Source organism: Equus asinus, chromosome 10, assembly GCF_041296235.1.
Source record: "Equus asinus isolate D_3611 breed Donkey chromosome 10, EquAss-T2T_v2, whole genome shotgun sequence".
Lineage (NCBI taxonomy): Eukaryota > Metazoa > Chordata > Mammalia > Perissodactyla > Equidae > Equus > Equus asinus.
Window position 1 is genome coordinate 67,023,797 of NC_091799.1, and position 13,404 is coordinate 67,037,200.

The window sequence follows — 13,404 nt, forward strand, 5'->3', positions numbered from 1 at the left end:
TGTCATAAATTACTGTAAATCACTTGTCCTCTCAACATGGGACCTTCCTTGTGTGGGAGGAGGACACTAATCCCCCTTGGAAAGGGCTGGCCCTAGAGGCCCAGCGCCTCTCAGGAGATGGGATTTGTTAATAAGGGCAGTACCCAGACCCACAAGTGTTGGGGGACAAACTCAGGCCATGGCCTCACCTTGGGAAACTGCCCACTTGACTTGGATTTGGAGTAAAGGAGCTTGTGCAGCAGGTCCAAGGAGGGGCCACCAGGGTGCTCTCCCCTAGACGGACGTTCTGCTCCATGCATGGATCCAGGCTTCCCACCCTCTCCCTGGGGCGCTGGGGATCAGAGAAATCCAGGCATGCTGGGAAGAGCTCAGTGATCCAGCTTTGAGAACAGTTTCAGCTCAGTCTGAGGATTGGGTAAGTTCTTGGTTTTGGAGCAGATGCTTTTAGGTGGGTGGGAGAAAAGCGAAGCAACCAAGATGCAAAGTCTGGCTTCCATTGGTCAGGGTCAGCCTGGGCTGTGGTGTTAAGGGGGTTTCACAGTCACTGTTGTTTCCGTTGCTCTGGCAACCAGAGGAGAAATACACTACGCCCAGTGCAGGTGCACTGGGGTCGAGTGGGCCGTTTCCTCCAAGCAGTCCTGGACAGCCTAGAGTCAGCGAACTTGGGCTTCTCCCAGGATGGCTAGCTGAAAGTTTGGGGTGTGGAGACCAAAGTATGGAAACGCTGAATTCAGGGGGCTTTGACTATAGGGGCTATGGGCAGTGCACAGTGGTGCCATCCCTCTCAGCACAGGACAGCTGGACCTGGGGCTTGAAAGTGTTGCCAGGACCTCTTGCCTCTCCCTGCTTAGCCTTCCTGGCTCTGGCAGCTGCAGCCCCAGCAGTTGCGTCTGGGATCCCACTGAGGAAGCTCAGTGCTGGGTCAGACCCAGGACTTGCAGCTCTGCCCTGGAGCTCTGATGAGAAGCCAAGGAGGGTGTCAGAGCTCTCTCACTCTGGTGCCCACCCTTGCTGAGCCTGTGGAACCTCACAGAGCCACCATGCTATGCACACCTCCAGGGGCTGTCCCTCCGTAAGGGGCTCAGGGTGACAGGCTCTGGGGTCAAGCAGACACAGGTTCAGGTCTCTATCCCTTTCCTTATCTTTGAAGTGGAAATAGTCAAACCTACTGCAAGGACTTGTGAGGAGGAAGTTTCTGTGAGAGTACCCAAGGACACACCTGGCACATAGTTGGTGCTCAGTAAACGGGGCCTTTCCCCTTGCCTAATGGCCAGAATTCAAGAAACCGCTATTTCGGATGCATTTGTGCCTCCCTGAACTCACTGCTAGGTCCACTCTTTTACCACAAGTTTCAGGACCAAAGGCCTCCAGGCAACCAATCCATCAGCAAATCCTGCAGCTGTCTCCTCTCAACATACCCAGAAACTCTTCTCTCCTACCACCTCCGCTGTTTCTACCTCGTCCCAGCACCATCACCTCTTGCCTGGATTGCTGTAGTTGCCTCTGAACTGGGCTCCCCTCTTCTGTCCCTGACCACTCAATCTCTTTCCACCCGGCAGCCCAAGTGATCTTTCTACACCGTTAGATGGCACCTCTCCTCTGTTCAGAATTCAGAACTTGCCAGAGTCTGCCAATCTCATTCTGAGCCCACCCCATCAGGGCCCCCTCCTCAAGGACCTTGCTTCCTGCTCCTCCCTCCTTGTTCCTTCTACTCCAGCCACATTGGCCTTCTTGCTGCTCCTGCTAGCATGCTCCCACCCCAGGACATTTGCACTTGCTTTCCCCTCTGCCTAGTGTATTCTTCCTTCAGATATCCTTATGGCTCATGCCTTGCTTCCCTCAGCTCTCTGCTCGCCTGTCTCCTCCTCAATGAGGGCTTTCATAATGGCCTAAACATCATTCCTAATCTCCATCACTTTCTATCTCCCTGCTTACTTTTTCTTTGTATCTCTTGTCATAACTTGAAATATACACTTATGTGTTTATTTTTTTGTCTCCTCCTACCAGAATGTCAGCTCCACAGGGCGGGGAATTTCGTTCCTTCCCTCCTGAATCTCTAGTGCCTAGAACAGTGCTTGGCATATAGTATGCTCTCAATGGATATAAATTAAATGAATGAATGAATGAATGGGATGGAGGAAAGGATATATACATATATATTTAAATAATCTGCATGAAGTGGAAGTTTTCATATATTTAGTGATCTTTTTCTTTAAAAACTTTCTATAGGGATATTTTCTTTGGAGAGATTTTTTTTTTTTTTTGGCACCACCAATGTGGGAGCACATGCCAGTACAGCCCTGCTATATTTGAGGTCCCCATTGTCGCCCCACCTCAGATGATGATGAGAACACTCTCAGAGTGGTGGCCTGGGTGCAGGGTTCGTGTGGGGTCCCTGCAGACTGTTTCTGGGGCACTGGTATTTTACATGCGGGAGCCCTATTCAGAGCTGTAGTTATATTTGCTGATGATGGGTGACCAAGGCGGGGCTGTGGGGGGAAGGGATGGGGACATAGAGGATATTGGAACAGGCAGGAAGATGGAAGGGAAGTAATTGAAATAATTTCCTCCAACAAGCCCCGCCATGGGTATGAAAATTAGTATCTGCCCGTAGCGAGGTAAATTAGAGGCCCCCACTGGGGCGAGGGAAATGTCTCCAATTAGGACACACTCACGTGGTTTGGCAGCTTCCAGCTAGATGCCAATGGCCCCTGGCCACCCTCTGGTTCTTCCTACACTCCCTCATATTTTTCATTAAGACTTGAGGTAGAGAGAAGGGTGAGAATCGCTTAACTTGAGAACACTGTGAGGAAAGGAGCAAAATGAAAACCCTGCCAATGGCAGGAGAGCTACAAACTTTAATCTTCTCAAACATAATAGACTCAGAGTTGCATCTGGAATTGTGTGTGCCTGGCAAACCTAAGGTGGAACCCCTTTGAAAAACATCTGACAGGAATCGCTTCCCCATGAAATGTGAAAAGAAGCTCCCACCCAATTATTAAGCGGCTGCATAAGAGGAAAGGAAAAGTTTGTGCAGCTAACACAACATGAGGCTTGCCAAAATCATCCTGCCCTAATTCTCTTGTCAGCAGAGCCACTTTTCCGAAGAGCAAGTAACTCGTGATTTGGTTGCTTGATTCTGCCTGCCACTCCTGCTGTACACCCCCTACCCTGCCTAGGACCCCTGCCCAGAGCTCACCCTCTCTCCGTATTTTCACTGGTGGGGTATTCTTTGGGGCTGGAAACCTCAGAAATTCCGTTGAGAGCACAATGATCTACACTCAGGATATGAATGGCCACGAATGTCATCTTGCTTATCTCGCTCTATGCAACACCCAGCAGCTGCTGGTGCTTAACGAGGAGGCGGCACAGGGCTCTGAGAATCGTCCTGTGTGTGCTTTGTTCGTGCATTTTGCAGCTGATTTAAGGGCAAGAAAGGAACAAAACCGATCTGGTGTCTTTACTCCAGAGATCATCTACATCCTTCCGAGAGCAGGAAGAGCAGGTGACTGGGACACTGGACATTTGGCAAGCTGGTGGCTTTCCTGCGTTGGCATGCTTTACCGGGGTTTTCATGAAAAGATAATGACCTTTACAGAAAACAATGACCTTTGCGGAGATCTCTAAACCCTGGCAACTCAGCAGCAAGCTCAATTCCAAAAGCATTCCTCTTGTCTTTCCCAACAGAGTTGAACAACTGGAAAGAAAGGAAGGAACTTTTTAAAAAAATCACCCAAGTTTTTGGCAAACCTTAGGCGCTCTTTCCCCCACCCTGTAATTAAGGCAGAAGTAAACAGTAAGAGAATATCAAATTGCAGCTTGCTTCAGTAATAGGTGCCCAGGTGGAGCTGCAGCTTGTGCAGACCTGTGCCTTGAGACAGAAGGGCAGCCTCTTTGGGGAGCACTCTAACAGGTCCCCAGATCTGACACATCAAGATTAAGTCCTGAAGATTTGGAGCTGAGTGACAAGAAAGGGTGAGTCATCTGGGGCATTGTTTGAAAAAAGAAAAAGTTTCTTCTCCTTCAAAGATGCCCTCTCCCCACCAGCTCTGAACTCCATCTCATTTTGGGAGGTCATCTCCTGGATAGTACTGCCTCACCTTGAAGAGGCTGGTGGGTCCAAGGAGCCCAAAGGACTCCCTGCTGGTCAAAGTGTGTGTGAGGACTCTCCATCAGCCTGGCATGGTCTGTGTCCTGCTTCTGCCGCTCACCAGCTGAGTGACCCCAGACAAGTTGCTCACCTTCTCTAAGTTTCAGTTTCCTCAGCTCTAAAAAGAAAATAATACTTACCTTATAGGGTGCCTGTGAGGCTAAAATGAAACCGTGTGAAGTTCCTGGCCTGTAAGAACCACCCAACCATTGACTTTGCCTGTACCAATAGTTCATTTCTTTTTATCGTTGAGTGGTACTCCATTGTATGGCTTTACCATAATTTGTTTACCCATTCACCTATTGATTCGACCTTTGGTAGCTCCCAGTTTTTTGCTATTTGCAAATAAAGCTGCTACTTTTTGTGTACAAGTCTTGTATGGACATAGTTTCCCTTTTCTGTTGGGTGAATACTTAGGAGTAGAGTGCTAGATCATATGGTAGGTGTATGTATAACTTTTTAAGAACCTGTCACACTATTTTCTGAAGTGATTGCACCATTTTATATTCCCAACAGCAGTGTACGAGAGTTCCAGTTGCTCCATATTTTTGTCAACACTTAGTATAGTCAGTCTTTCTAATTTTATCGATTCTAATAGGTGTGTAGTGGTAAGTGATTCACATTTACTTTGGGTTGTAGTGAAGATATTTAGGTGAGTGTTCTGGGCAGCTGTATCATTCATTCATTGCCTTGTGCACAGGCCTCAAAGCTTGAATATTATCTAAAGACAAACCATCATGAAATTTAATCCTTGGTGCACAGTTGATTGCATCTGACTCAGAAGATTAAGTGAATTTCAAGCAGCAGCAGCCTAATGATTCAGCACTGTAGACCCCTTAATTTTCTTCCCATCTTTCCTACTAAAGCCAAATAATTGCCATCATTTCATTACTTCACTTATGAAGCCCACGATGATCCCTGATCCATATCACCTTTAGCTCTTATTACTAATACTAACAAATATTGTAAGATTGGCAGCTCTATGAATTTTGCCCCTGTCTTTACAATAATGAGGTTAGTGAGGATGTTCACTCCTTTTTTGGATCCAAAAGAGAGGACCCACAAGGAGAAATTTAATTCTAACCTTAGTTCTAGGAATAGCTTTGTTTTTCCTGAACAAATTGTTTGTGTTCACCTGATGGATGCTGTGAATCGTGGGTGTTCCTTTCTTTATACTGGTAGCCAGAGACTCCGAGCCAAATCTTCCTTCTGCTCCATAGCGAGGGGGTGAGACTGTGTGTTGTACATTTTGCAAACTAAGCCATGCCCAGCTCCAGCTTATTTTCCTATTTGGTTTTCTATTTGCTTTACTTTCCTTACTAGTTAAAAGATTTTAAATTTAGATGATTATATATTTTAAAAATATATGTTTATAATCAGAATTCAAAAGGCATAAATTGTCTTCTCTCACTCCTGCCCCAAAGCCACCTGGTTCCCTTCCCCAGGGACAACTGCTGTTACCGATGTGTTGCGTGTCTCTGCAGAGATAATCCATGTGAATCTCAGCATCTTTGTGGGGTGTGCAGCACGTATCTGTCAGCAGTTTGTTGAACAAGTTGGAGTCCAACTTGGTACACACAGAAAGGAACTTTGTTTCTGCCCATCACCAACTCTTGAAATTCACTATATTCTTTACCTATTTGCCCACAGACAATTCTCTGGTAGATCCCTTAGTTTTACCAGTCACTTTCAGGTATTAACAGGTAGCCTCCTCTTCATTTAAAAAGTCTGGACTAATATAGAATCCAAACCTCAATCTCTCCTCCCAGTGAACACATGTCCCCTTCTCTCACTGGGGCCTGGCTCAGCTCAGGTGTGCTTGGGGGCGCAGGCCACCTCCCACCTTCTCCAGCCTTGCTCTTCTGCCACTCCTCCACACTCAGTTATCTCTGGCTCTCCCAGGGTTGTGGGCCGGGTGGCTTGTAACTGCAACTTTGTTTAAGAAAATGCCCTTGGGCTACTGCAGTCTCTTCACCTATAGGTGCAGAGATCTGGGCGTGCCTGGGAGTCTGGGAGTTTGTCTCCCCATTTCCCTGACAGCCAATGACTGATGGAACAGCACAAGGCAAGCCTAGCTGCCTTGCTGTAAAACAGGACCAACTCGGAGATGTAATTTACTCTCTAGAGCTCCCTGTGGGATCAGCCCGAGGCTGGGACTGTGCTGGAAATCTCATCCTCCCTTAGCTTCTTCTCCTCCTCTGTCTTCTTTCCCCACCCTCGTACCAGATTTTCTGAACACTCTTCCTTATAAATCACTGGCTTGCACATGAAGCCTCATTTCAGGGTCTGCTTCTCAGGAACGCAACCTAAGACAGCAGATGTCTGACAGTCTGACACTGTTGAAAGTCCCTTGAGTTCGCTCACTAAGGCCCTTACCCATAGTTTTCTTGTCGTGGCTGAGGCCTCTCTGGAGAGGGCTACTTACAACTCTCCCCTCACATCCTGGCTTTCAGGGTCCACCCCTTTGACTCTTGATTGGGGTCTTTAACTCTGACTATTCAAGGGCACAGCTCAGTGTACTTCAGTCATCGCACGTCGTCCCTTCTTCGTCTAAAAATGTTGTTAATTATTTCATACATACATGCTCAGGATTTATAACATTTACCTTCTGTTGTGTAAATAAAATACTCACATTTGTTCTAGCTGTTCTCCCTCAGTTAATTGGATGAAATACACATAATAACCAGCAGTTCTTTTAGTGAGGCCTATCTGTTCTCTTCGTTGGGTAATATTTGGTTCTAGTAACGTCCTCAAATGAAAAACTTCAGTCACTGAGCTCTTGCATTTTCAGAAATGTTTACCTGTTGTCTTTATACTTCTATTGATGGATAATAAAATTCTTGAGTCACACTTTCTTTCCTGGAGGACTTTGTTGGCATAGCTTCACTGTTTCTAGCACTGATTTTTTTCACTTTCTATGAGTGACTCCGTATTTTTTTCAGGACACTAAAAGAATTCTTTTTATCTTTGAAGTCGAACAATTGTTCTGTGATATTTTTTCCTAGGGACAAGATGTATCTTTCAATTTGTAGATTTAAATCTTTCCTTTTTTATTGGAAAAATTATATGGCTTTTATACCTGAAGGATCAATTTTATTATTCAAAATGTTGCGCTCCTGAGATTGGCTGATGGAGCTGGATTTGAAGAAGAGCTAGATTTGATCTAACATTTTAGAGAAGGCAGACCACCCTGCAAGGACAGCCTTGTCCTGGGGGGCTGCCACCTGTGATACAAGCAGAAGTCACTTTGAATTGTATCTTGAAATATGTTACTGTTCCATTGTTTAGGTTTTCTTTTTCAGGGATGTGAATTTTGCTCATATTTTCTCACTTAATCTCTTCCATAATTATCATCTTTTTCTCTGAACTTTTTTTGGTAGCCATTTGTTTGCTTCCTTTTTGTTTTACTCACTTCTCTCACCACATCCTCCATGTCTTTTACTATATTTGCAGCAGGGTCTAATCTCCTTAGTGCCACATTCAATGTGAACTTCATTTTTGTGATGCTATAGTTTTTTCTTCCACTTCTTTTTAGATACTACCAGTTCCTGTTTCATCTACTTCTGTCTTTTTGTATTTTCCCTCAGTGCTTATATCTCTACTCTGTGTTCTTTGTTTACAGTGGCAACTCTGGGTATTTTCTCTTTGCTAAGGAACACATCACTGTATTGTCTCTCCTCTCTACCACTTCCCTGGAACTCCCATGGTAATGGAGCTTTCCAAGGATGTTGGATTCCAGTTCTACTTGGGAGGCAACAAGGACTAGTGGGCTTGAGAGTTGGACAGAATTTTGTTCAAATTTTGACTCTGCTACTTAAAAGTTGGGTTATCTTGAGGAGATTGGTCTCTCTGAGCCTCAGTTACCTCATTTGTGAAACAGATAGGACATTACTTCATAGTGTTGTTGTGAGGATTGGATGAAATAAATAAGGCAAAGGGTCTTGCTCAGAGTCTGGATTACTCAAAGTGCTTAATAAGTGTTCCCTTTCTGTTTTGTTTTTTCCTAATTAAACTGATAGATAGGTGTAAGCAATTTTACCATAACAAAAAGAGACTTTGTCTTAAATGCTCTTTAATTTAACCACTACCCTAAAGCACCCATCATAATAATAATATTAGAAAATATTTATTAAAGGTTTACTATAGTCTAGGAATTTTCCTAACTTTCTTGCATATATTAGTCATTTAATTGTTCATCATCTCTATGAGGTATGTCATATCATTACATCCATTTTACAGTTGAGGACACTGAGCCTTGAGTAACTTCTTGCTCAAGGTAGTAAGTGACAGATCCATAAATTGGTCCAAACTCTAACTTCAGTGGCCATGTCTTAATCACTAAAAAATATTGTTTATGCAACGGGATCCTTCCCTGTGCTGGGAGCTATAGCAGAAGCAAAAAAGTGTGAGTTATCATGCCTGATCTTAGGAAACTCACAGCACACATGTATATACACATTGCATAAACAGTTTTATAAAAACACAGTTGGTTCACATGCCTAGTACTTGAAGTAAGGACTCTCATTCCCAATTAGATAGAATGAGCTTTGAGATAGTACTTAGACAATGCTTTCTTCCCTGGGGATGAGAGCCTTGAACTACAATTTCTCATCCTTGTCCCTCTATTTTTAGGTGGCCTACTAAAAGTGAGTGACTTCTAAAGCATTTAGATTATTGGGTTTTCTCAGAATGTGGATGTGTTAAAAATGTACCCAGGATTTGTTCTAATCAGGTGTGGTAAGACAAACAGACACAGAAATGATTGTCATGAAGGAAGAATTTTGTACTCACAGATCCCTAGAAACATGAGGCACAACACACCAGGCCATGCAGGCAATATAGGGAAGCAACGGAATTGATCAGGGGTCAGAGAGAGAGCGAGCAGAGCATGGCCCAGAGCCTTTACTAGGGTTTTCCTGGGAAGGAATGGGTGGGGCAGGGAAGGTACACTGAGTAAGTTTAGAATTGAATAATTTTGGCAGGCTCTGAGCTATAGGGGTGGTCCCTAGTTGTCTGGTTCCTGGCCCTGGGGTGATTTAGGGTAGTGGGGATATTGGTGTGGTGTGTGAGAATTTGATAAAGAAGATGGAGTTGGGAGTGTGGACCCTGCATTGGTTGGTTTGTTTATTAAAGGCTCCCTCCCAGGGGACTCATTTGCTATCTAGGAATTAGCTAGCTCTGAAAGGGGCAATCTCTCTAGGATCAACGCCTCAAAAGCCAGAGCATCAAGAATATAGGAAATAAGAAAATGTAGTCAAGACAGTATCCATGATTGTGTGTGTGTATATGAATGCTGTAAAGAAATGATTGGTGTTTAATGCCCTTCTTGGGAGGGGACAGGAGGGGAAGTTGAGGGGAAAATTGAGCAGGTAATGAGGACTCCATCAAAAGAAACAGGCTATGCTCTACCGTTTATCAAAATATTTTTTTCATTTGGAAAATGGAGGAGGTATTATCTGACCGAATTGTTAAGGAAATTCCTATAAAAACCCAGAGACTTAATGCTGTGCTTGAAAGGAACTACGGAAAAGCAACACAGTATTTAAATTCATTGTTTAGCATGCGCCGACTTTAAATTGCTCCAGAAATGAGTTTGTGCTTTGACAGTTTTTTGGTGCACATAGCATACACAAAGCCAAAGTGAAAAAGTACAGAATCTTAAGAACTGTATCGTTTGGGTTTCTCCAGACTAAACAAAAATTTCCAAGTAGGGCCAGATAAAAAGATGTTTCTGAACCTCCCTGTCCCTCACCCCACCTTCCCATTAGGGAACTGAACTTGCATACAGTGCAAGAGTGTTGGATAAAGGGCCTTGCCCTGTTTCTATTCATGGTACGTCTCTTGCCTTTGGGCAGAGTGTGAGAACTCAGCCATATCAGGGAACAGGTTTGTTGGAATTCAGACAGTGAGTGTTTCCTCTAGATTACAATTGATTCTTTCCATAAAAAATATTTTTCTAGGCAAGTAGTTCCATAATTTATTAGCTTCAAGGACTGACAAAGTCAAATGGAGATAAACTTTGGGAGAAAATGAATAGGAGTTTTTAGAAGATGCAGACCACAGCCATTTGGAGACCTATCATTTGCTGTCATTGTGGGGAACCCACCATCAGTGTGATATGAATGCCCTGTGAACCAGCGCCATTCTGCCCTCTTTTTGCCACCTGACAGTCTTATCTCCTACAAGCCAGTGCACCAGTGTGAACTGATAATCATAGACATTTATTTAGCTGCTACCAAGTCTTTTGTGCCTTCCTTTCAGTATTTGGCCAACTGAGTTTCCAGGATCCGTTTTACTGCTTTCTCTTAAAGCAGCCCGAAAAACCAGTGAAGATATCCTCACTTCAGAAGCCTTGACTTTACTGACGTTTTCATTGTTTTCTCTTTTAGATCTAGAAACGCTGTGTACTCTCTGAGTGGGAGCAGGGCTCCTCATCTCTGCTCTGGAGGCTGGTTCCCAGGAGCTGGCCCTGAGTTCCCCCAGCAGTAGATTCTGCTGCACGTGCATTCAAACACTCTATATCCAGCCTTCTGGCCATGTCTCTTCTGGTTCAGAGCTTGACTTGGTCACCAAATTCTAAGTTAATAACAAGTAGGCTGGACAAGGAATACTTGTGGAAATATTATCTCTTTGGCTGGTTACTTCCTTCCTGTTTTCCTAGTTCCCACTCCATCTTTTCCAATTTTTCCTTCTTCTCTACTTCTACCCTCTCGTCTTTCCTCTTCTACTCTCTCTCCTATAGATATCAATTAAGCACCTGCTGGATGCTAAGGAAGACCTAAAGATAAATAAGACTAAGTTCCTGCCATTGAGATGCTCATTATAAGGAGAGCTTTATAGCAAATAATGATAAGATAGTATGCATTCAAAAATGGGTTTCATTGTGCATGCCCCTGTTCCTTGTCCCCTACATTCTGTCGGTCACTGGGTCCTGCCAGACCTGAAGCTTCCTCAAATCTCCAGTTTGATCCTTTCCTCTTCATTCTCTACCTGCTCTTCCTTGGAGACACGACCCAGTCCTATTACTTCAGCCTTCACTATATGCTAGTATCTTCTAAGTCTACCTGTCCAACCCAGAGTGGTTCCTACTCGGTTCCAGGTCCATAGAGTCAGCATCCAGCTCAGTGACTGAGACAGAAGGGAGGGGCATTAGCATGGCCAAAGGAATACAGGAAGATGCTAAAGAGGAAGTACCCTTTCAGCTGGTTTTATATGGATTTCTGCTAACATAGCTGGCGGAATTCAGATGCCGTGTACCTTTCTTGGCGCACAAGTACAGTGATTAATGAGTAAACTTAGATTTAGACTTCAGGACTCTGGAAGGTATTTGTCAAGAATGCTTTCTTCCTTACCTCAGCCCTCAGAGGTAGACTTCAGGGCCCTTGGGAAGAGTGGAGCCTTTCTTTTTCTGGACATAGGTGCTGGCAGGATTGATTGGATTGGACCATGGCAAGTGGATGAAAGGTTGCAGTGGCTCCCATTCTGTAGTCCAGAGGGGAAAGTTAATAGCACCTCCTGTTTTGTTTTACTCAGGCCAACTTGCCTGGAAAGACAGACAACGCTTGGCTTGCTCCGATCTGTGGGACTTAGCTTTCTGAGCTGGGAAAGGCACTGCTTTTCAGATTGAAGAATCCCTAGTGCCAAAGGCACTCATATGTTTGGCGTTGATTACTTGAGGTCTGACCTGTAGACAGAATGCTGTGACTTGATCCTCCCCACAGTAGTCAGTTTCTACAGGATAAATACTAGTTTTCTGAATGTTAGTTCTCAATCGGCTGGGCCATCTCAGCTTCATTCTAATCCTTTTTAAGGTCATATACAAAACTCACCTTTAAAACGATTAATCTCTTGAGGTGGGATAATAGGTGATTATACTTTCTTTATACTCTTCTGTGTTTTCTGAACTCCAGTTAATTTATATTAATTTATTAACAGGAAAATTTACAAATTACCTTTTATTTTTTTGTTTTTGAGGAAGATTAGCCCTCAGCTCACTACTGCCAGTCCTCCTCTTTTTGCTGAGGAAGCCTGGCTCTGAGCTAATATCCATGCCCATCTTCCTCTACTTTATAGGTGGTACGCCTACGACAGCATGGCTGCCAAGCAGTGCCATGTCCGCACCCGGGATCCGAACCGGCGAACCCTGGGCCGCCGAGAAGCGGAACGTGAGAACTTAACCACTGCACCACCGGGCCGGCCCCTACAAATTACCTTTTAAAAAATAAAAAGAGATCATTCAAAGGGTGGTGACATGATACACGGTATAAATGTGCGCATGTACTCAACTGAAAGAGGAATGTTAACAATATAATGAAATTAGGTGGGTTTCCGTTTTTTTACAATTTCACAGAAAGGTCTTACAAAAAATGACTACTGTCTCCTTTAAAGCATTGCTTGGGAGGCTTGTCACCTATTTTTGTAATACTGCTACTGCTTACTGTACTTTTTTTTTAAATCACACTTTTGGATTGTGGATATTTTTTAATTGTCTCATTTATAGCTTATCATCCCTTATTTATTTATTTTTTTGTTGAAGATTTGCCCTGGGCTAACATCTGTTGCCAATCTTCCCCCCCCCCACACTTTTTTTTTCTTTTAGTGTGAGCTGCCGTCACAGCATGGCCACTGACAGACAAGTGGTGTGCTTCTGCACCTGGGAACCAAACACTGGGCTGCTGAAGTGGAGCACATTGAACTTTAACCACTGGGCCATTGGGGCTGGCCCCATATCATCCTTTTTAAGAATGATTTTGATTATGATTGTAAGCTGGACCAACATCTGTCTTAATTAAAGAAAGCTGTAATTATAAAATAATGAGTTTCATTTTATCTGTCATTCTGTTATTTGCTGCTCATGAACTAGCTCTAGGGACAATTTCAAAGAGGAGGTTTTTGTTGGAATAAGTATCTTCCTAGGTATTATTATTATTATTATTATTATTATTATTATATTTTTTGGTGAGGAAGATTGTTGCTGAGCTAACATCTATGCCAGTCTTCCTCTATTTTGTATGTGGGACACTGCCACAGCATGGCTTGATGAGTGGTATGTAGGTCCGCGCCCAGGATCCAAACCCACAGACCTCTGGCTGCCAAAGTGGAGCATGTGAACTCAACCACTATGCCACCAGGCTGGCCCTCCCTAGGTATTATTCCAAAGGAATCAATATTTATAATGGATATGTTTAATTTAATCTCACTTTTTTTTTTTAAATTCTAGAGTATTCTATGTACATTCTTTTAAGGGATTGTAC

The 13,404-nt window shown here is 43.9% G+C and overlaps 1 long non-coding RNA gene across 1 annotated transcript in view; it reads left to right on the forward strand.

Moving 5' to 3' along the window:
* LOC139046409 (uncharacterized) overlaps positions 1-12,958 on the forward strand; it is a 65,165-nt gene extending 52,207 nt beyond the window's left edge. The window contains exons 3-4 of the long non-coding RNA XR_011506470.1: positions 12,224-12,470; positions 12,750-12,958. This is a non-coding gene — a long non-coding RNA (uncharacterized lncRNA). The remainder of the gene's footprint in view (positions 1-12,223; positions 12,471-12,749) is intronic.
* The last annotated feature ends 446 nt before the right edge of the window (positions 12,959-13,404 follow it).